Source organism: Lepidochelys kempii, chromosome 6, assembly GCF_965140265.1.
Source record: "Lepidochelys kempii isolate rLepKem1 chromosome 6, rLepKem1.hap2, whole genome shotgun sequence".
NCBI classification, from domain to species: domain Eukaryota; kingdom Metazoa; phylum Chordata; order Testudines; family Cheloniidae; genus Lepidochelys; species Lepidochelys kempii.
The window spans coordinates 120,548,545-120,572,610 of NC_133261.1; the positions used below are offsets into that span (position 1 = coordinate 120,548,545).

The 24,066-nt window shown below is 41.6% G+C and overlaps 1 protein-coding gene across 1 annotated transcript in view; it reads right to left on the reverse strand.

Annotated features, from left to right (window-relative positions):
* Positions 1-24,066, reverse strand: part of PRKCH (protein kinase C eta) — a 168,775-nt gene that overhangs the window by 112,052 nt on the left and 32,657 nt on the right. The window lies entirely within an intron of this gene.

Here is a 24,066-nt window from a genome sequence, read left to right on the forward strand (position 1 = left end):
TGTTAATGGCAGTTAGCGGAGCATTGAAGAGCAGTGCGGGATCCATCCTTTCACACAGGGATGGTGGGGCAAACAGCAAACAAGAGCTGTTGAAAAATGCCGCAAATCGAAGTTGGAAGTACATGGAATGCTGGGACGGAAAACAATGTATCATGGGACACTGAGACTGGACCCATGTTGCACTGCGATCCATTCCGCCTTCCCACAAGACCTAGTGGCAGATGGTGGTGAGCTGAACGGTGGATAACTTACCCACAGTGCACTGCTCTCACTGTCAATGATAGTGTCCTAAGCGTGGACGCACAATGCCAACAGAGGGAGTGTAGTGTGAATATGCAATATCAATTTTCTTATAGCACTTTTTGATTGTTGACGAAACTTTTGCCGACAAAACTCTGTAGTGTAGACAACGCATCACTCTCTGTAATCCTTTTACTCCTCTGAATCACACCTAAGCACAGTTTAAACATGATTGTGATCTAACTACATTACAGAAATTATAACCTAATGCACAAAGGGACTTATTCTCAGTTCTTGTTAGTGACAACCTAGGGACGAAAGAAGTGAATAGCTTTTTTGGGGTGAACTACTACAAAGAGGGTGGATATGAATATCCCTAATAACAGGACAATGATCAGTGGAGAATCGGTACAGAATAGGTTTAGAAATATAAATATAATATTGTGCAGAAAAAAAAATCAATCACATCTTTAAATCTGTATTGCAACTTTAGAATTATTTACAATTTGCTCAGCACCATAGCCAATAATTTATAATATGCTATTTCCTGCAGTTTTATACCTAAAAAGAATTTCTGGATTCCCACTATAGCCAGTCTACCCAGCAGGCAATTACATAAGAACAGCCACACTGGGTCAGACCAGCAACTCATGTAGCCCAGTATCCTAGATGAGCTGCTGGTCTGTCTTCCGACAGTAGCCAGTGCCAGATGCTTCAGAGAGAATGAACAGGACAGGGCAATTTATTGAGTGTTCCATCCTGTGTCATCTAGTTCTAGTTTCTGGCTGTCAGAGGTTTAGGGACATCCAAAGCATGGGGTTGTGTCCCTGACCATCTTAGCAAATAGTCACTGATGAACCTATTCTCCATGATTTTATCTAATTTGTTTTAGAACCTAGTTATACTTTTGGCTTTCACAATATCCCCTGGCAATGAGTTCCACAGGTTGCCTGTGTGTTGTATGAAGAAGTACTTCCTGATGTTTGTTTTAAACCTTCTGCCTATTACTTTCATTCAGTGACCCCTAGTTCTTGTGTTATATGAAAGAATAAATAACGTTTCCTTATTCACTTTCTCCACACCAGCCATGATTTTATAGACCTTCATCATATCCCCTCTTAGTCATCTCTTTTCTAAACTGAACAGTCCCAGTCTATTTGATCACTCCTTGTATGGGCGCTGTTCTATATCCCTCATCATTTTTGTTCCCCTTCTCTGTATTTTTCCAATTCTAATCACGGGCATAGTTTGGGGGGACACGGAGGTGCTGCACCCCCAAACTACAAGCCTCATGCAGGTGTGGAATTCACCACCCTCATGTGTGGCCCCACTGGCCTGAGTGGAGCTGCCCCCCCCCATCCCAAATATAGAACTCAAATTATGCCTATAATTCTAATTTATCTTTTTTGAGATGAGGCAACCAGAACTGCATGCAGCATTCAAGATGTGGTCGTACCATGGATGTATATACTGTAGTGGCATTATGATATTTTCTGTCTTATTATCTAACACTTTTCTAATGGGTCCTAACATTCTATAGCTTTTTTGACTGCCGCTGAACACTGAGTGGATGTTTTCAGAGAACTATGCATGAAGACTCTTTCTTAAGTAGCACCAGCTATTTGAGAGCCCAACATTTTGTACATATGTTTTCCAATGTGCATTACTTAGCATTTATCAACAATGAATTTTATCTGCCATTTTGTTGCCCAGTCACCGAGTTTTGAGAGATCCCTTTGTAACTCTTCACAGACAGCTTTGGACTTAACTATCTTGAGTAAGTATGTATAGTCTGCAAATTTTGCCACCTCACTCTTTACCCTTTTTTCCAGACCATTTATGACTACGTTAAACAGCAGAGGTCCATGTTGAGCTCCTTGGGGGACCCCTCTATCTAGCTCTCTCCACTGTGAAAACTGACCATTTATTCCTACCCTTTGTTTCCTGTCTTTGAACCAGTTACTGATCCATGAGAGGATCTTCCCTCTTATCCCATGATTACCTATTTTGCTTAAGAGACATTGGTGATGAACCTTGTCAAAGGCTTTCTGAAAATCTAAATACACTACATCCACTGGATCACCCTTGTCTGTAGGTTTGTTGACCCCTCAAAGAATTCTAATAGATTGGTGTGGCAAACTTTCCCTTTATAAAAACCATGTTGACTCCTCTCCAGCATATTGTGTTCATCTATCTATGTATCTGATAATTCTGTTCTTTACTACAGTTTCAAACAATTTGCCTTGTACTGAAGTTATACTTACTGGCCCATAATTGCCAGGATTGCTTCTGGACCCTTTTTTAAAAATCGGCATTACATTAGCTATCCTCGTCATCTGATACAAAGGCTGATTTAAATGACAACTGTGGTATGATAATGTAACCTATCAGTTTTGCAATTTCATATTTGTGTTCCTTCAGAACACTTGGATGAATACCAGCTGGTCCTCGAGACTTATTACTTCTTAATTTATCAATTTGCTCTAAAACTTCCTCCACTGGTATCTCAGCCTGGGACATTTCCTAAGATTTGTCACCTAAATACAATGGCTCAAAGAAGCAGTCATTAATGATATCTAGAAATTTTATCTCTGCATCCCAGCCTGAGGTGACATGTTCCCAAACAATATGGGGATAGTTGGAATTTCCCATTATTACTGGGTTTTCTATTTTTGTAACCTATTTTCCTGAGCCTTTTACAGTCACCAGCAGCATCCTGGTCAGGTGGTCAGTAATATATTCCTACTGCTATACTCTTGTTATTCAAGCACAGAATTTCTATCCACAGAGATTCTATGGTACTAGTTGATTCATTTAAAATTTATACTAAATTTGACTATACTTTCTTTCACATATAGCGCCACTTCCACACCAGTGCAACCTACTCTGTCATTCCTATATATTTTGAACTCTGGTATTGATAAATTATCATCGTTCCACCAAGTTTCTATGATGCCTATTATTTCAAGATCTTCTTTTAATACCAGACATTCAATTTTACCCATCTTACTACTTAGACTTTTTGCATTTGTATACAAGTACTTCTAAAAGTTGTCAATACTCAGCTGACTGCCTTCATGTGATGTAACTGAATGGGAGTCTTTTGTATGACTGTTTTGTTTGACCACCAGCTCCTCCCCAGAACTGCACTAGTCTGTCTAGATGTCTCGAGAGCTCCACAATCTTTGCACCCAGCAGGCAATTCACCATGCAATTCTTCCATCACAGACCCAACTATCTATATTTCAAATAATTGAAACCCCCCTTACTATTACCTGTTTCTTCCTAATAACAGGGGTCCCCTTCCTAACCCTAACCCTCTCAGGCATTATGAAATATGTGAGGCAAGAAAGTGGCATGCTATCATATCTCATTCAAAAGAATTGCATGTTTACTTAACAAAAGAAATCAACAGGAAAAAATATTTTAGTCATATGACTAGGACAGCACTGATTTTATTACTTATTTGTAAATGAATAGCAGAGGTAGCATGGGATATAGAAAAGAGAACAAGCCTGGAAGACAAAATCCTGAGTTCTAACCCCAGTTCTAACACTAATTCACTGTGGACCTTTAGGGAAACTGATTTGGACATAGCAAAATCTGAAGTGAAACTTCACCATAAACTTGAACCAAGCTCCTAATTTATTTATTTAGAAGATCAGAAAAGTCCAGTGTAGGTGGCATACACCCACACATTATATTTTCACAACACTTTTGCACTTCTTGGTTTCAACTAAAGCAAAGGTACTGAAATAGCATGAGAAAGTCTGCTCTGGAATTATTTCTAGCCCAGTTAAAAACAGTGAATATGAGGAATATCACAAGACAATCTGAGTTTGTAAAATTTAGAGCCCCATTTCTACTCCATAGAGGTTTGGAAAAGGCTTCATAGATCACTGAATACCTACCAGAGCCTCCTAACATTTTACGGTTCACCTGTCACTAACACAAAGAGAAGAATGGTTTCAGAGTAACAGCCATGTTAGTCTGTCTTCGCAAAAAGAAAAGGAGTACTTGTGGCACCTTAGAGACTAACCAATTTATTTGAGCATGAGCTTTCGTGAGCTACAGCTCACTTCATCGGATGCATACCGTGGAAACTGCCAATTTTCAAGGCTCATGCTCCAAGAGAAGAATGACATTCCTCTTCTATTTTCAATTTTTAAAATAGCTACAAATATATATAAATTGTCTTTTCCTCTGAAAGGAAATCATTGAGAGAGCAGTCACCACTTGTACTAAAGACATTGCTTTGGTGCATGTTTCTTTCAATTTCTGCTTAAGACTTGCACCGATATGGTCAGAAACCATTTAGAGAGAAGAGGGTTCACTGAAAAGGTATAGGATGGATTCATGATCTGAAAAACACCTCACAGTGAGAGACTAAAGGAGATCAATCAGTTTAGTTTATCAAAGAGAAGGTTAAGACTCTAAACTTAAGAGGCAAACTTATTCACAGGGATGTACACACATCTGATACTAAACGTCTCTTGAATCTAGCAGATAAACCCATAACAAGGTCCAGTGGCTAGAAATTGGTCAGAAAACATGAAAAAAAAAAAGAAATAAGACGCAAATTTTTAACAGTGAGGGTAACAAACCACTGGAACTGGTCTCCAAGGAATATCACAAATTTTCTATCGCTTGGAGTCTATAATTCAAGATTTAATGTCTTTCTAAATTATATGCTCTATTTCAATCACCAGTTCTTGGATTCAGTTCAGGAATCTCTATGTGAAATTCTACAGCCTGTATTATTCATAGTTTTTAAGGCCAGATGGGACCATTAGATCATCAAGTCTGACCTCCTGTACATCACAGACCATTAAAAATTTCTACTAGCTCTCCCTATACTGACCCTAATAACTTGTGTTTGACTAAAGCACATCTTCCTGGAAGGCATCTGGTCTTGAAGACCTCAAGAGATAGGAAATCCACCACTTCCCCTGGTAGTTTGTTCCACTGGTTTATCACACTCACTATTAAAAATGTGTGTCTCATTTCTAATATGAATTTGTCTGACTTTAATTTGCAGCCATTGGTTCTTTTGTGCCTTTCTCCACTATATTACACAGCTCTTTAGTACCCGATATTTTCTCCTCATGGAGGTACTTACTGTAATCCAGCCACATCTCAGTCTTTTCTTTGATAAACTAAATAGATTGAGCTCTTTAAGTCTCCCAATTTAAGTAATTGGTTCTCAACCTATTCACTATTGAGGGCCACATATGCAGCTCTCTGTGTGTTATATGGGCTGTACCCACACACTATATCTACACTACCTGTGTGGCCCTGAGGATGTCACATGGGCTGCAGTTGTGTGTTGACTGGGCCACAAACAGCCCGCGGGTTGAAAACCACTGCTCTAAGGCATTTTCTCCAAACTTCAAATCACAGCTGCAGCTTTTCTCTGCACTCTCTCCAAATTTTCAACGTTTTAAAATGTGGACACCAGAAATGTTCACAGTATTGATCTCATCAATGCCATATACACAGATACAATTACCTTTCTACTTAGTACACCACAAACATAGCAAGAACTCTGTTTTTTTTCAGCCAGGCACTCAGATATCACAAAACATGTTCTGAGGACAAAGATCAGGATACACAACTTAACAGTCTTAAAACTGTCTTCACAAAGCAAGGACACTCCACCAGAGAACTAGACTGCATCATTGAAAGGGACACCCAAATACCCGAAGAGAACCTGATTCAATACAGAAATAAAGCCCCCCCCACACACACACACACATCCCTCGTTGTCACCTACCACTCCACACCAGAACTTATACGGGGGTATCATCGAACAACTACAACTCATATGCGATGGGGAACCCATCCTGAAAGAAATCCCCCTTCTGGCCTTCAAACAATCCTCCAAGCTCATCAGAAGAAGAAACAAGCACCCCACAGACCAGGACACACCAACTCAAAGCGGAACCAGACCCTACCAGAACAACAGATGCAAAACCTGCAGACACATCTCCACTGCTACAAATGATTAACACCCCCCACAGCACGCCTTTCAATTCCCGCGGATCCTACACATGCCTATTACAACATCCAGTGCACTAAATGCCCCAACAACAACTATGTCTGTGAAAACAGACAATAACTATGCTCTCGAGTGAATTCACACAGGAAAATGATAAAAGACAAAAACACCCTCTCACCCGCAGGTGAACACTTTTCACAAAGTGCTCACTCTATATCTGACCCCGAGTCCTCATCCTCAAAGGAAACCCACACAACACTTTCAAAAGATGAGCCTGGGAGCTTAACTAACACTATAACATTAACAATTTGTAACAATTGCTAGACACTAAAAATAATGGACTGAACAAAGAAACTGGATTTATGGCTTATTGCAACAATCTGTAACCCACTAATCCCCTCTTTTTGTCCTATGACTACAGAGGTGTTAAAGGCCCCCTGTACCTTGAATGATCCCTTACAATATGTGCTAACTACTTATGCTAAACAACCTGTTCCACCTTGCATTTTGCCATGACACTGGGTGTACCTTTCCCCTCAGCTGAAGGAGAGCCCCGTGTGGCTCAAAAGCTTGTCTCTCTCATCAACAGAAGATGGTCCAATAAAAGATCCATCCACCTGGTGTCTCTAATATCCTGGGACTGACACAGCTACAACTACACTGCATTTGTTACATCTATGCAGTTGCCTTTATAAGCCACATTTGTAATCTTATCCAAAAATGAAATCCGTTTTGACAAAACAGATTTTCCATAAAACCTTTTGAACTGTCATTAAATATATTCCCATCCTCTAATTCTTTATTTGAATCCTGTATCAATTTTTCAATTATTTTGCCTGGGACTGATGTCAGGCTAATTGGTCTATAATTACCCAGGTCATGTCATTTGCCCTTTTTGAACACAGGCACTAGGCCTCTTCTGGTCTTCTGGAATTTCCCTGGTATTGCAACATTTATTAAAAATTAACATCTGTGGGCCAGAGCTCTCCTTGGCTAACTCTGTGAAGACTTAAGTTATCTGAGCCTGCTGATTTTAAAATGTTTGTCACTAGTAGATGATGTTTAAAATCCATTCTCGTTAGTTACAACAGCCTGTTTCTTTCTAAATATAACCTAGAAACATTTGCTGAACACATCTGCCTTTTCTGCATCATTAACTAGGTTACCATCTCTATCTAATAAGGGGTTTGTCTTATGCAGGGGTGGCCAAACTGTGGCTCCGGAGCCACATGCGGCTCTTCAGAAGTTAATATGGGGCTCCTTGTAAAGGCACCGACTCCAGGGCTGGAGCTACAGAACTTTCCAGTGTGCTGGGGGTGCTCACTGCTCAACCCCTGGCTCTGCCACAGGCCCTGCCCCCACTCCACCCCTTCCCGCCCCCTCCCCTAAGCCTGCAGTGCCCTCGCTCCTCTCCCTTCCGCTCCAAGCCTCCTGCATGCCACGAAACAGCTGATCGGGAGGTGCGGGGAGGAAGGGGGAGGCGCTGATTGGTGGGGCTGCTGGTGGGCGGCAGGCGCTGGGAGCGGGGGCAGAGGTGATGGGGGGCTGCTGGCGTATTACTGTGACTCTGGCAATGTACATTGGTACTTAAAACATCTTCTTATATTGTCCTTAGCCCTGCCAGCCATGGATTTTTCCCTGATGTATATATTGATTGCTATTTACTTCCCTTCTCCTCCAACCCACACACCTTTTTCTTTAAATTGAGGTCTTCAGTTCCCTGCTGAACCAGGATGGGGTTTTGTTACAAGTTCTGGACCCAGCAGACTAGGAGATAGATACAGACACAAGAGGGAGCTGACAGAAACACAGCTGTCTCCTGTGCTTGCTTTATTGTTCTTGCAGCAAAACTAAAACCAATACAAACCAACGCAAAAGTGCACTGGAGAAGGGGAGTGCTCAAACATTTAAAGGGTCAAGACATCACATTTTTACTTAAAATTGTCCTCTTTCCTGATTGTGGAATCATGGCTTTTTTGACCATCTAATTATTCAAATTTTTCTATTACCTCCTCAATCAATTTCAGTCATAATTTAACTCCGCTTTGGGATACTAGTCCTTCTATAGTGATATTTATTTATTTATATAGGGCTGTTGATTAATCGTAGTTAACTCACGTGATTAATTCAAAAAAATTAATCTCAATTAATCGCAGTTTTAATCGCACTGTGAAACAATAGAATACCAAATGAAATTTATTAACTATTTTTGGATGTTTTTCTATATTTTCAAATATATTGATTTAAATTACCACATAAAATACAAAGTATACAGTTCTCACTTTATATTATTTTTATTCCAAATATTTGCACTGTAAAAATGATAAACAAAAGAAATAGTATTTTTCAATTCACCTCATACAAGTACCATAATGCAATCTCTTTATCATGAAAGTGCAACTTAGAAATGTAGATTTTTCCTTTTTGTTACGTAACTGCAGTGAAAAACAAAACAATGTAAAACTTTAGAGCCTACAATTCCACTCAGTCCTACTTCTTATTCAGCCAATCGCTAAGACAAACAAGTTTGTTTACATTTACGGGAGATAATGCTGCCGGTTTCTTACATTGTAAAATGTCACCTGTAAGTGAGAACAGGTGTTCACATGGCACTTGTGTAGCCGGCATTGCAAGGTATTTACATGTCAGATATACTAAACATTCGTATGCCCCTTCATGCTTCGACCACCATTGCACAGGACATGGTTCCATGCTGAGGACACTTGTTAAAAAAAATAAAAAAAAAAAGAAAAAGAAAAAAAGTGCTAATTAAATTTTGACTGACCTCCTTGCGGGAAACTTGTATGTCTCCTGCTCTGTTTTACCTGCATTCTGCCATGTATTTCATATTATAGCTGTTCATTTTTTTAATCGTGTGATTAATTTTTTAAATCGTGATTAATTATTTTTAATTGCTTGACCACCCTAATTAAAAAACTAGTCAGGACTGCCCTTTGTTTGTCCGTATTGAGTGTGATCTGGACATAACAACTAGGCCCTAGGCTACCACCAACTTCCAGTCCACTGATTAATTCATCTCCACCCATCATAATGAGATCTGAAATAGTTACCCTTGTGTTAGGTAAAGTACTTTTTGTGTTAGAAAATCACCGGCTATGATTTTTGGAAATATGAGGTTTTGCTACTGGTTGCATGAGACCGTCAGCATATGTCTCCTAAAATTAAGTCCCCATAACAACACATTTTTTCTTTTTTCCACGCCATACAGACAGGTGTTCACGGGGTATTTATTCTGTTCTCTAGTTTAAGTCAGTGGACTATAACGGACTCTCACCAGTACTCCCTCCTCGGCTTTGTTAGTTAGCCCATTGATCTCTATGCATTCAAGATCCTGAGGTTCTGAGTCACCAAAAAATTAAACAGGAAACAGTGTCTTTAATGTAGAACACCAGACCTTCACCTCTTCTACTCATTCTATCCTTCCTGAACAGGTGGTAACCAGTGATTTTAACAATCCAATCATGCAAATCATCTCACCAGATTTCAGTTATATCAAATTTCTTCCCATCAATGAGAACTGTCAATTCTTCTTGCTTATTACCCAGACTGCTAACATTGCTTATATACCAATTTAAAAATTTCTTCTCTTATTATACAGGAAGTCAGGCTATAAGTTCATAATCGCCCATTTTGGCTCCAGGACCTTCTCCCACTTGCTCCTCTTGGCTCTGTTGCACAGGAGCCCTCAAAACTGGAACCCTTGCTCCCTTATCCAGCATGCTTCCCCTTTCACAAACAAAATGCCTATGAATGCCACATTCTTCCTTGAATAAGTGCTAACTATATAGGCAATGATTCTAAAGAGCTGCAGAACAGACAAGATGCATGAGAACCACAATGCTTTAATCAGGTATCCTTTCCCCCCAGAGCATTTGTGCATTCTTTTAGATTGGAGCCTCATCGGGATACAGACCTTGGGTGAAATCCTGGCCCCACTGAAGTCAATGGCCAACACCCCACTGATATTACTGGAGCCAGGATTTATCCCCTTGTAGGTAAAGCATCTAACCTACTGTTGGCATTATATACATAAATAAGTTTCTGTATATTCAAGACTATGTCTCCACCTCATTCCCATTTCTCAGCCTATAAGGGGATAAAACCATCAATTTGAACTTTTCCAAGCAAGCTGGGGAACTCAGTATTTCCATACATATTATCAAACGACAAGCAGCCTGAAAGCAGATTATCTGTTGCTATGTTCTTTTCCCAGCTGTATACTGAGGGAAGGCACTCTATTTTTGCATGCTTCTCTAAAAATCACTCTCCATACTCGATGAGCCTATTAGGTCTTACAAGCAAGCTGTACAGCAAATACTTATCCTCTGTATCTTTGCTTTCCACTGCCAACCACAGAGTTTGCAAGCTATCAAGATCGCAGAGTTTGACAGATTCAGGCCCTTCTCCCTTTGGATATAGTTTGTCAATCCACTTTGTTGTGGCATAACACTAACATTAAAGTAATGTTGTCTTCAAGGGGAATGACGCTGAGTAAGCCACCAGTACCCGCCCAAGAAAATATGTTAAAATGAAGTGAAAAACTCTGTTCCTCATTATGGCCAGAAATTCCGAGACCATGGAACAGATGGTGATCTTGTATATTATATATAAGCTTCAAAAATCACACAACACAGCTAGCTGAGGATATAATTGAACCCTGATGTTATTTGCTAAATTTATATAAGATCCCCAAGGTTTGGGTATGCACACTTGTCTGGCAGATATTTTCTGGTTTATTTTTTAAAATATAACATGACTAGTGTTGAATTACAACAGAAGATCTTTCTGTGTGCTAGGATTATTCCAATAATTACTAAACTCAAGTGGATTATTTCCAGGAAGGAAGGATGCCCTGTGGTCAAGGCCAAGGACTAGATCTCAGGAGATCTGTATTTATTTTGTGTCAGACTCCCTGTGTAATATTGGGCCAATCACATTATCTCTTTTCAGGATCAGGCTCTTTATGGTCTGCCTTTTCCTTAACCTGAATCCAAATCTTCCTGAAATCTGTGGGACCAGGATCTTCTCCAGTCTTAATTTTGGGACCTAGCCCATCCCTGTTACTTGGCCTCTGCTTTGGCTAATGAACAGTTTGGCCTTCAGAACCAAGCTTCTTATTGATATCCAGAGAGCTGTGGTATCTGCTGAGCTTGAAAGTCTTTTGGGTTGTGCAAGCTTCTTGTGCCCTGTCAAGGGAACAATAGAGATGGAATTTCCAAAGCTCTCAGCACTGCCCTTCTCTGCTTCCATGAAAGTCAATGGACCTTTGAGACATCAGTGGTAGCAGAGCTGAGTGCATCTGAAAATCCGGCCCTACAACTGCACATGTTCTTGTACAGTGTAAAGTGACCATTCAGCAGGCCCTAATGAATTCCCTTGGTAACTGCTGAGATCATTTATTTTTCCAGATCCATCCTCTCATGGTAATAAAACTTCTCCTTGCTGCTCTGCATCATGTGTGGCCTCAGGCTAGTCACTGAATCCCTCCATGATTCTGTTCCCTGTCTGTGAAATGTAGACAACAATACTTCTTTTCTCCCACTCTATGTCTATTTGGATTGTAAACTCTTTGGGACAGAGACTGTCTTTTAGTAAGTGCATGTACACTGCCTAACACATGCCTCTGTATGCTTTTGTCTGGGCCAGTAACCTTTAAGTTAAACTGGCCCATTTAATCACCCGTCAATTCATCAGCTTGTTATAAGCTATATCTGGTTGTTGGGAACTAGAAGTTTGCCGTTCCTATTTCCATTTGGTTTTTACCTACTTCTCAAAACAAACGACTCACCTGACTTCTTAAACCGCTTGAAAACCACATATTAAATGTATGGGTGGGGGAGAGGGAACGAAAGATCAGGACTAGTCTCTCTCACTCATCATTCTTTTTTCTGATGGAAGAATCTAACAAGGCATCTGTGTTAGAAATTTTATTGCTGAGGGAGGAGGGTACCGCGTTATAGGAAGGATTGTGTCCTGACAGTGTTAAAACTCAGTTTGATTTTGACTGTATCGCATAGGACTAAATCATGCTTTAACCAGAATACAGAACCATGCTGCAGTCTTAGTCTTTGGTTTTCTATGCTATGGAAACCTGTCATGGTGCCTGACCCAACTACAGTATGACAGTGTTTGACATACTCGCAGAGAACTGGACCTTTGTTTAATTGCGTTCTCAAATCATGTTACACCCTTGGGCTCTACTAAGATGGGCATAAAAACACAGTTTGGTCAACTCAAACCAAATTCTGCATGGTGCTGAGCATCTCAGCTCCCATTGACTTTAATGGGAAATACAGACATTCAGTACTTCTGGGGCACTTCTCCTTGTAGGATCAAATTCCTCTACTGCAAAACCAAATCTTTTTTAACAGCGCCAGTGCTGCTGTCTTGTGTGGCCTTCCTAACAGAAGGTGGCTTTTCATAGTGTAAGCAGGACCCCCTGTAAAGTTACACTATTACTTACTATATGTATTGCAATAGCACATTCCACTAAGCACTCTACACACATAACAAAAAGACAGTTCCTGCCCCAAACAGTTTACAGTCTAAATATAGGACGAGACACCTTGAAGTTTAGCAGACAGAAGTTGTAACTAATGAGGGGTTACATTTTAAATGTTCAGAAGTTAGTTGAGATACACATCCAAAAGTTCAGAGCTATCAGTCTATTGGAGCCACGAGAAAGGGCTGGAAATAATTACAAGCCTAAAGAAAAATTCCATATGATTTCTGTGTGAAAGTTTAGGGAGCCAGGAGCTGTTGCCAGGGAGGAGGAATCTTATCAATCCTTGTGCATGTCCATATTATTATTATTTGTAATATCATAGAGCCAGGAGCCCCAGTCATGGGCCAAAATGCCATTGTGCTAGGCCCTGTACAAACAAAGAACAAAAAAGACTGTCCCTGCCCTAAGGGGCTTACAATAAAAGGGTATGTCTACATTATGGAGACTACTTTGGCATAGCTATAGTGTAGCCAGTAACTATAGCCGGCTTTACCCAATAGTGTAGACACAGCTTACTCCAACAGAAGGGGTTTTTCTGTCAGTGTAGGAACACCACCTCCCCAATGATGCTAGCTAGGCCTCTTCCATCCACATAGCTGCATCTACATTGCCAATTAGGTTAGCACTGTGTTTTTTTCACACCTCTCACCAACACAGCAATGCTGATATAACTTTTCAGTTTGGACCGGACCAGACCAGAGTAAGGACAATAGACAACAAATAGATGGATACAGGAAATCGGGGGAGTACAAGGAAACAATGAGACAAAAGTGGTCAACATGATAGGCAGTGGTCTCAACACTGTCTCTAGCTGTCAGGTGAATGTTTTGATGACTCAATAAAGCCGTGTAACTAAATATTTCCTGTCTTGAAACCTCTACAGCTGCCTATGGAGAGGAGGGGAAGGACGGGGCAGGGGAAAAGACAATTTTTAAATTATTATTATAAAAGAAAAACACTTGAGAATAAAAACAAGTATTAAAAGAAACTAAAGATACAAAAAAGGATATATTACTATCCAAAAATACACCATCTGCCTGAGATTGAGAGTTACAAATTGCAGAGGTTTTTCTGGTTTACAGGCAGGTTCTGGTCTCCTGGCGGCAGCAGCACCACCTACTGTCATTAAATATTCAGGAACAGGTGCCAAATCTGCACTATCGAATATTTGTCTGCTGAACATTCTCTTTGTTCTATTTCTAGCCGATAGCTTCAATTTGTCTTTTCTCTTTTCTGGCTCTTCAAAACAAAGGACTGGAACAAGAAAGGCGGGGGGAACCCAGAATGGAATTTTATGATGGAACTATGATTTTGAGTGGCAATTTAGAAAAACTAGGCAAGTTCAAACGAGTCCGAAGCACTAAAATGGAAAGGATTATTATATTCTGTATTGTTAATTTTATTAAAATCAACTCAGCAGAATGAATTCATAGTATTGGTTTCAAGTAACCTTGGTCAAAATGGAAAGGAATAAGAAGCAAGATAGGTGCTGTGTTGTCTCACTGTCTCCCGGTAAACTCCCATCTGTTTGGATCCATCTGTTGTCTTTTGTTTTATATTTAGATTTAAAGCTCTTTGGTGAGAGATTTTTTGTTCATTGTGCTACATGCTGTACAAACACAGGAGTCATGGTCCGTGACTAGGTCTTCTAGGCATTATGGTAACACAAATAATTAATAATAATAATGTGTGTATATTTTGTAAGCATAATGCTACACCATATGTGCAAAGTAGCCTGCCAGAAGACTAAGATAGCCTTATGCTACTGGAGTTCCAATGGAGAGGAGTTTCATGCCATCTCTCAGCTACATACTTGGGGTTTCTCTGTGCTCATTCTGGCCCTACCTCAGCAAAGCACTTAAGCACATGCATAACTATAAGTCCATGAGCAGTCCCACCGATTTCTCGATTTCTGGGCATGTGATTGGATAACTTGGTATTGAGAGTAATTAATACATACTGCATGTGGGTCTTTCTACCATATAAAAATTACTGATTTTCCCTTTTACAACGAAGTCAGTATTCAGTAGAATAAGGGATGGGAACAGGAAATGGATGGCAGGTCTAATTTATAGTTCATCTCTATTCATTCTGAATCATGGCTGATTCACAGAATACCTGCAGAGGGCACTGACAGAGCTGCAAAACCACTAATGTAAATTGCGTAAATTGCACAAACTCTGTGTATCACTCATCTTATCTGAAGAAGAGTGCCACATTTCACACAGACTAAGAAAGGAATCTGAGTGAAGCTCCATAAAAGGCACAATATCAAACAACTGCTGGGGACTATAAAGAGTGATTAGAGTATGGAACTATATCAGTAATGTCTCATGGCTATACAACATATTTGTCTGTGGTAGCATGCAGGATGTGCTAGGTGCTTTACAGACACTGAGGAAGGGACAGTCCATTCCCTGGAGAGCTCACAGTAAAAGTACAAAGAGTCCTGTGGCACATTATAGACTAACAGACATACTGGAGTATAAGCTTTCGTGAGTGAATACCCACTTCTTCAGATGCATGTAGTGGAAATTTCCAGAGGCAGGTATAAATATGCAAGCAAGAATCAGGCTAGGGATAACGAGGTTAGTTCAATCAGGGAGGATGAGGCCCTCTTCTAACAAAGACTGTGAATGGCTAGCCAACTACAAAAGCAGTTTCTCCTTCCTTGGTGTTCACACCTCAACTGCTAGAAGAGGGCCTCATCCTCCCTGATTGAACTAACCTTGTATTCACCCATGAAAGTTTATGCTCCAATACGTCTGTTAGTCTATAAGGTCCCACAGGACTCTTTGCAGCTTTTACAGATCCAGACTAACACGGCTACCCCTCTGATACTTGACAGTATAAGGACAGATAGACCACAAGCAGACAGAGGTTAGGAGAAGGGGAAAATAATTAGGGAATTTTATACTGTTAATTAGATTCATTGTAGACAGCACAGAGTGTTTCAGAGGGACTTAAAGCAGAAGTGATTTTTAAAAGGGATTTAAAACATAGGGCTGGAAATTTATGGATGATCTAAGAGTGATCACACAATGCCTAGGGAGCTGTATCAAAAAAGGCACAAAGGTGATTGCCTTTAAACCAATATTCAGATGGGTCTTCCCCAGTCATAAGACACTGCTGAGAGAGAGCCATTTTCTCATGACAAGGTACCTCCTCCATCTAAGTCCTGTGTACAAAGTGTCCCTATGTCATGCTACTCAAGACAAGGGCTTCACAAGGTATGCTTCATGTTCATGTATTGGAGATAGAATTGGCATTAACTGGCTTCCAGCAAAAAGAAGCCATCCACTATGAAGTAGTGGGGAGAAAACAACCAAAAAACTAAGTATTAAAAGCCCATTCAAAAAAAACCAATAATAAAAAATATAATGTTAAATGAAAGAGCACTGATTATCACTATTTTCAAAAGTATGTAGTGATTTTGGGTGTTCGCCTTTAAAAGGACCTGATTTTCAGAAAGTGCTGAGCACAACCTGTCATAAATATAAAGGGAAGGGTAAACCCCTTTGAAATCCCTCCTGGCCAGGGGAAAGCTCCTCTCACCTGTAGAGGGTTAAGAAGCTAAAGGTAACCTTGCTGGCACCTGACCAAAATGACCAATGAGGAGACAAGATACTTTCAAAAGCTGGGAGGAGGGAGAGAAACAAAGGGTCTGGGTCTGTCTGTATGCTGGTCTTTGCCAGGGATAGACCAGGAATGGAGCCTTAAAACTTTTAGTAAGTAATCTAGCTAGGTATGTGTTAGATTATGATTTCTTTAAATGGCTGAGAAAAGAATTGTGCTGAATAGAATAACTATTTCTGTCTGTGACAGGTTTCAGAGGAACAGCCGTGTTAGTCTGTATTCGCAAAAAGAAAAGGAGTACTTGTGGCACCTTAGAGACTAACCAATTTATTTGAGCATGAGCTTTCGTGAGCTACAGCTCACTTCATCAGATGTTTACCGTGGAAACTGCAGCAGACTTTATATACACACAGAAATCATGAAACAATACCTCCTCCCACCCCACTGTCCTGCTGGTAATAGCTTTGTGTGGGGGGGTGGAGGGTGAGAAAACCTGGATTTGTGCTGGAAATGGCCCACCTGTTGATCACTTTAGATAAGCTATTACCAGCAGGACAGTGGGGTGGGAGGAGGTATTGTTTCATGATTTCTGTGTGTATATAAAGTCTGCTGCAGTTTCCACGGTAAACATCTGATGAAGTGAGCTGTAGCTCACGAAAGCTCATGCTCAAATAAATTGGTTAGTCTCTAAGGTGCCACAAGTACTCCTTTTCTTATTTCTGTCTGTGTATCTTTTTTGTAACTTAAGGTTTTGCCTAGAGGGGTTCTCTATGTTTTTGAATCTAATTACCCTGTAAGATATCTACCATCCTGATTTTACAGGGGGGATTTCTTTATTTCTATTTACTTCTATTTTTTTATTAAAAGTCTTCTTGTAAAAAACTGAATGCCTTTTCATTGTTCTCAGATCCAAGGGTTTGGGTCTGTTGTCACCTATGCAAATTGGTGAGGCTTTTTATCCAACATTTCCCAGGAAAGGGGGGGTGCAAGTGTTGGGAGGATTGTTCATTGTTCTTAAGATCCAAGGGTCTGGGTCTGTAGTCACCTAGGCAAATTGGTGAGGCTTTTTACCAAACCTTGTCCAGAAAGTGGGGTGCAAGGTTTTGGGAAGTATTTTGGGGGGAAGGACGCGTCCAAACAGCTCTTCCCCAGTAACCAGTATTAGTTTGGTGGTGGTAGCGGCCAGTCCAAGGACAACGGGTGTAATATTTTGTACCTTGGGGAAGTTTTGACCTAAGCTGGTAAAGATAAGCTTAGGAGGTTTTTCATGCAGGTCCCCACATCTGTACCCTAGAGTTCAGAGTGGGGGAGGAACCTTGACACAACCCTTTGGAAAAATCAAGACTCTTTGAAGTGTCTCAAGTTGGACACCCAAAAACGGAGGCACACGAAATCACTAGCCTCGTCTGAAAATCTTGACCTACAACTACATGAAAAGATGAAAAAGGACTGTGAAATAGATCTTTTTTTAAAAAAAGAAAAAGCTGGTGTTTCTTTCCACCACAATAGAGTATTAATTGCAGCAACAAACTGCAGTTGGTTGCTTTGTGCAATGTTCGCAGCACTAGCAGGAACTCGGTCAGTAACATGTGTGTGTCAAGCATGTGGTGATCACAGTCTGAGGCAGAGAGGTTAATTATTTCTGTCTTGGTGGGTTCACACAGGAAATACAAGCTGAACAGGAGGGGAGTCTGTACAGAATAATAAGCAGAGAGAGCAAAACAATTTTTGTCAAATCCTGTTTTGCACAGAGATACGAGCCCATTTGCTCAACGCAGCTAGAAAACAGAGACCATGGCTAAATTATCCTCAAAGTCACTTTTTCTCTCTTCCTATTGCACCATTTTCCCCTCCTAACAAAAATGATGTGTACTTTTAACCCAAGTAACTGGCATATTTCCATGTCTCAGAACAGCAAGCCAGTGCTGGAAGAAAGATGAGCCATCCTCACAGGAGCTTCCCTTTGAGGAAGTAAGGAAGTCTTCAGAGAAAAACAAGGATGCCATTCAGTTAAATTAATATTCAGTAGCATCCACTTGGAGTTGACTGAAGAATATCCTTCCACCAAATCCCTACTAAATAATATCAATGGGTTGTCCAGTGAAAGAAATAGGGTCTGAGAATAAAGTAGTTAACACTAGGGCTAAAAGAGGGTCATTAATATAGGGAGGGATTTATCCGCACAACACCATTGTGAGGTAGGTGTCAGAGATTCAGGATAACTGAACATGTATTCTCCCTCCGTTGTCGCTCGAGGGCACCCACTTAAGGTTTCTACCTCCCAGCCATCACCTCTCTTGGGCAGAGATCCATGTCTCTCTTCCTGCTGACTGGGGTTTTAAGGCTGTGCAGCTGCCTGCCCTACACTGCGATATCCCCAACAAACCAGTCTGACTAAAGGACAGACCCTGTGCCTTGCTTTCTCTCCAAGGGCTCTGAACAGCATATTGCCAGCAGTTACAAGTTATCACCTGGCTCTTTCTAAGCAAGCACCTTTATTCTTAAGGGGAAAGCATTACATGGAATACTTGTAAAAAACAATAAAGGTTCCTATACATGCTAAAATCTTACTAGATATCACCCATCAGTCTTATGGTGCCCTTTCCAACCCTTCTCAAAGGATTGGGGCCTTTGGAGAGAAAGTCCTGCCTGTTTGCTGGCTTCGAAAGAAGGCCCTTAGTCAGTTTAAATGCAGCCCTTTTAGCCAAAAGTCCTTTCTTTGTCGAGGGTCTCTGGGAAATCCAGTTTGAACCAGTATATCAAGCCTTCCCAGGGGTAGTACCACTCTGGAGGTGTTTAGAACCTGAACAACTCACCCTAAACCCCCCCTCCCCCCGTTTTGTTTTGTTTTTTTACTGATTTTTGAAGATTAAACATTTTTAAATGCACTTTTAGAAACGCTGGCTCCCTGCAACTAAAGAACTACAGTCCCCACAGACTCCAGACTGTGTGTGTGAGAGAGAGAGAACACACGCACCTGAGACCTGATCAACCCCATATTAAACCAGTCTTGGGTGAAACTCAGGGAGTTCACCACTAAAATCGAAAAAAGGAATGTTCTGCTGCTGATAAAGCACCCCCACCCCAGGAATGTCCCTAACGAGAGTTATACCCACCAAGGTTGTAAAGACGCTGGGAAATTAGGGAGAATACACAAAGAGACTCAACAAATGGTAAAATAAGCTCAGACCTGAGTTTTATGCTGACCATGTGTTCAAATAAAGGTCACAATTAAGTTACAATTTGGGCATGAAAAATAAAATGTAAAGAACTTGGGCAGGAAGGAGGACACATAGATGCCAGTGTGTAATTGGTTAACATTTTTGTTATTTAGGAGCGTGAAATAGTGTGACAGGTTTAGTAAATTGAAGGAGGGAGCTAGTTTTACCTATATGATGTAAATAAAAAACAATGCTCTTTGGGAACCATTTCCAGACTGCAGCTCAACATCAAGCTGCTGGAACTCTGACCCCTCTGCACGACCGTGACGTGCAGAGGCATCACCGGGAACCCACAGATGAATTAATCCTGACTGGCCATTGGGTGAAATTTGTACAGTGGAAGTGGTGAGCATAAAAGATTTGCTTGGTAGATGTATTCTGTGTTTGTTGCTAATAAATAGATGTTTAGAGCACAACTGTGTAAGGCTCTTTCACTGGGAAAAGGTTCCGCAGACCCATAGAGCCCTGAGGAAAAGGGCGGGTACTTAAATTGACCAGGTTTCTTCCTGAGCCCCGTGGGTAAGGATAGGTGCCTTACACACTGAGCCCTCTGAAAGGAAAGGGTGGGGGTGCCTAAATTGATTGGGTCATGCCTTAAACCCTCGGTAGCGTGCAGGCGGGGTGCCTGAAATTGACCAGGTCACACCTTGAGCCCTGGGTAGGCGGGGTGCCCAAAATTGACCAGGTCACGCCTTGACCCCCTGGGTAGGCGGGGTGCCCGAAATTGACCAGGTCACGCCTTGAGCTCTCGGTAGGCGGGGTGCCCGAAATTGACCAGGTAACAACAACAACAACAACTCAGGCCTAGGGCACATTCAAATTTTACACCTAAACAAAAAGGGCACGTCTTAACTAGGATTTAAAGATGTGATGTGATGTGATGTTATCACATCTTTAACTACTAATCTAGACAAGGCCAAAGAGTTGCTTACCTTATGTTTCATTACTTAACTAAGCTTCACAAACCAAAGACCATAGAACTGCACAGATCCACCAGGTACTTCCATTCTCCCATGCTACATCCCACTCTACTGGCCTTCCTGCCCTATCTAGCTCCTGGCTACATCTCTTGGCAGTACCTCATCATGGCTTCTCTGTCCCCTTCATTCACATCCCATGCCATCTGATTCCTCCTGCCAAGTCCAAAGTCTCTAGAGAGATCAAGCCTTGACAGTGAAAGTCCCAATCTGACATACCTGGCCTGGGCTCACTTCTGGTAAGCTATAAAGCCAGAGACCCAAACTATCTCTGTAGTGGAGCTGCTATCTCCATTTCACATGGCAACTTTGGACACAACTCTTTCCCTCTCCCTCATCCCTGTTACCTACAGAGTTGCATCCAAAGATGGCTAAACAGGCAGCCTCTCTATCTGGTGAACCTCAGTGATTCATGGCCTCTGGGTCATGGACCTTAGCAGGCCTGTCAAACTGGGATCCATGCTGCTCAGGCTCACTACAGCCTAGAAATACATCCCAGGGAACATTGGCAAAGTTGCTGGTCTCCCTGCTCCCCACTTAACTCCAACCTCGGATAGAAGAAAGCCTTGTCTGTACTAAAGAATTTCACCAGTTTAACTAGAGTGATTCAAAATCTATTTTTAGTTAAACTGGGGCAATTTTCTGGTACAGACATGCTTGCACTGGTAAGTTTACCTTGTCCTATTTGTTACAAGTAAATAGATGAGGTCAGAGTTAAGGTTGTGTGACTAACTGATTGGACGTGGGATGAGAATTTTTATGCAATGCAGAAAACAAACACCAGTGTGTCTGTGTGAGCTCAGCGACTGGCAGTGGTATTGCAAGCCGATGGGCTACCTCACTGGCTCGCACACCAAAAAACACTCTCCAGCCACAGGATTGCACTCCCTTTTTCTTCAGGGCTTTTGTTTTAGTTCTTCAAAATAAAGTGATTTGACACAAGTTCAACATCGCAGTAATGTCCTTTCCCCTGACTCGGGGTCTTCCACAGAGGCCCCATCTATTCCCTACAAAGTTAGTCTCTGTAGGCCATCTGGCTGGGTGTTAAGGCAAGCCTCCTTCTCCTTCCTGGCCTGCCCCCTACAGGATTACACTCTGTAGGCCCTCCTGCAGCTGGGAGGCAGCTGATAAGTCATGGGTGGGGATGGGGCCAACTCCTTTTAAGGGCCAGTCAGCCTCTGACAGGGATATGGAAATTTTCATTTTTAAATCACCGACTGAAAATTTTTTCTGTCACCTGTGACTTGACAGACTCCTAGCAAACAGGCATCTGCATCGCAGCACTCAGACGTGGCACTCTTGTTAGCAGACTCACAGAGGTGAAATAACTGATAGAGGGGTAACATATTCAAAAGTGATCAAGTAATTTAGAACCCTAAGTCCCATATTTAAAAGTGACTCAGGCTCCTAAGTCTCAATGAGTCTAGAGTTCGAAATGCCTATATCGTTTTTGAAAATGAGACACTTGGCGCAATGCTGGAGCTCTATAAACAATGAATAACTGGACAGGAGGACAAAGCTGTCTCTTCAGGTGAAGGCTGGCACACACTGAAGGGACGGTGCTGAGACACAAAGGGAAGCTTACACTGCTACTTGTGCTGTAGCTCGTTGATATATGATCTTCCAGGGACACCCGGCTCCTGTGACAAGTGATGAATTCACTTATAAATAATTTGTTGCAGATGAGATACCTCATTAAAGTCAAATCCACTAAGAGAAGATTATCAATAGTGGGTCAGGTTCACAGCCTGGATCCTTGACTTCCACAGGGAGAAGACAGGCTGTGAGGCCCTCGAGGCCTACCCACAGCGAAGGTGCAAGCTGTGAACAACTCCCACTCCTATCAAGGGCTGGAGCCACCTGGCACAGCCCACAAAGTGGGAGGGGGCGGCTAGGGATGAGGTGGGACCAGAGCACCCTGGTGATGTGCAGAATCAGCACATCTTCTGAGCAGGTTCTGTGTTTAAATTTCCCTTCCCTGGCAAAGAATGGCAGAGCTACCACCCCATTCCTAATCCTGGAAGTGAATTCCCACTCTGGCACTCCTGGGGGCAGGGGGGAAACTGAATCAAGTACAACAAACATAATGAGATAATTTCACAGGTGGCGTAGACCAAGGTCTGGAATAACACATGGCTTAGTGAACAGGGACACCAGAAAAAAGCCAAATACAAATGACACCACTGAGAAGTAGTATGCGGATTTTCAAACCAAAACCAGGACAAAACCCAGCAGATCTTTGTGGGACTCTGCAAATGTACGGACAGTAGGAGAAAAGGAGAGTCTCGATAAAGAAACAGAATAGAACACCTGTGCCAGATACTGAAAGACTATTTAGCAAAATTATGAGTCCCACTCCAGCTCCCATTGAAGTAAATGGGAATCCTTCCATTGACTTTATCGGGAACTGGACGGGACCCAGGGTCAGCAGCCATGCATCCTTTGGAGTCCTACAGAGTGCAGAGTCACAGAGCACCTACAACTGTAGGACCATCTAAATACCAACATTAAGCTCAGCGTTCCTCTCAAAACAGCTCCTAATCCTTTTCACTGGGAAGAGTCTTCCAGATACAAAACACATAAGGATCTTCCAGCATCTCCTCACTGCCTACACCCATGTCTGTCTTCCCTAAAGCTAACCATTTCCTCTGTTAGTTTAGGAAGGCCTAAGGCCTTCACACCCCCACCCAGGTGTCTGTGTCTGCTCCCCTGGGAATAGCTGCCTGACAGCTGCCCCTGCCTCTGGACTAGGATTGACCTGGAGTCTCTAGGAATTAAAGATTGTAATAAAAGGTTAGACTACGTTAATCGAAGAAACCTCCAGGAATACGTCCAACTAAAATTGGCAACCCTACTCTGGACAGGTGACTGTTTACAATCCTTCTGAGCGCTGGGGAAACAAGTCTTGGAACTTGGTTGGCACCTGGAAGTAGAATCTTCCCAGCTAATAGCTCAGACACTGTCTGTCAAAGACTCAAAACATGTTTAGTGGGAGGTTATTTATTTGGAGCTATTATGTTGCCTTCCAAACAGCCCTGCTACTGAACTAAACTAAACTATACCAAACCAGTGTATGCATATAGTAAACATCCCAATAAACCAATCCGCCCACACATTTACTATCCCATAACCACCTCACATAAAATATTAATAAATTATTACAGATCAGCTCCATACCCTTCACATTTCCACCTTATTGAAGTCAACGCGACTTAAGCACATGTGTGTGCTGGAAAGAAGCTGTTTTGTCTTTTCCAAGCAGGCATTCCAGCTTTCATGGCTTCCTGTAGCAAAGCAGTCATCTGTGCTCACATACATACCTGAGCATGCTTTAATTGTTATCAGAACAAACAACTGGAAAGTTGAAAACATTTCACAAAAGGGGTAGTCATAGAAGTAAATTTAAATCAGAAGGGAAAGAACAAATGAAGAATATTTTTTAAAGGCAACTTTTGCACTGAGAAGCGTATAGATGTCCAGTATTATGTGTCTTTCTTGAAACAGAAGCACTTGTGAAGTAGATGGATG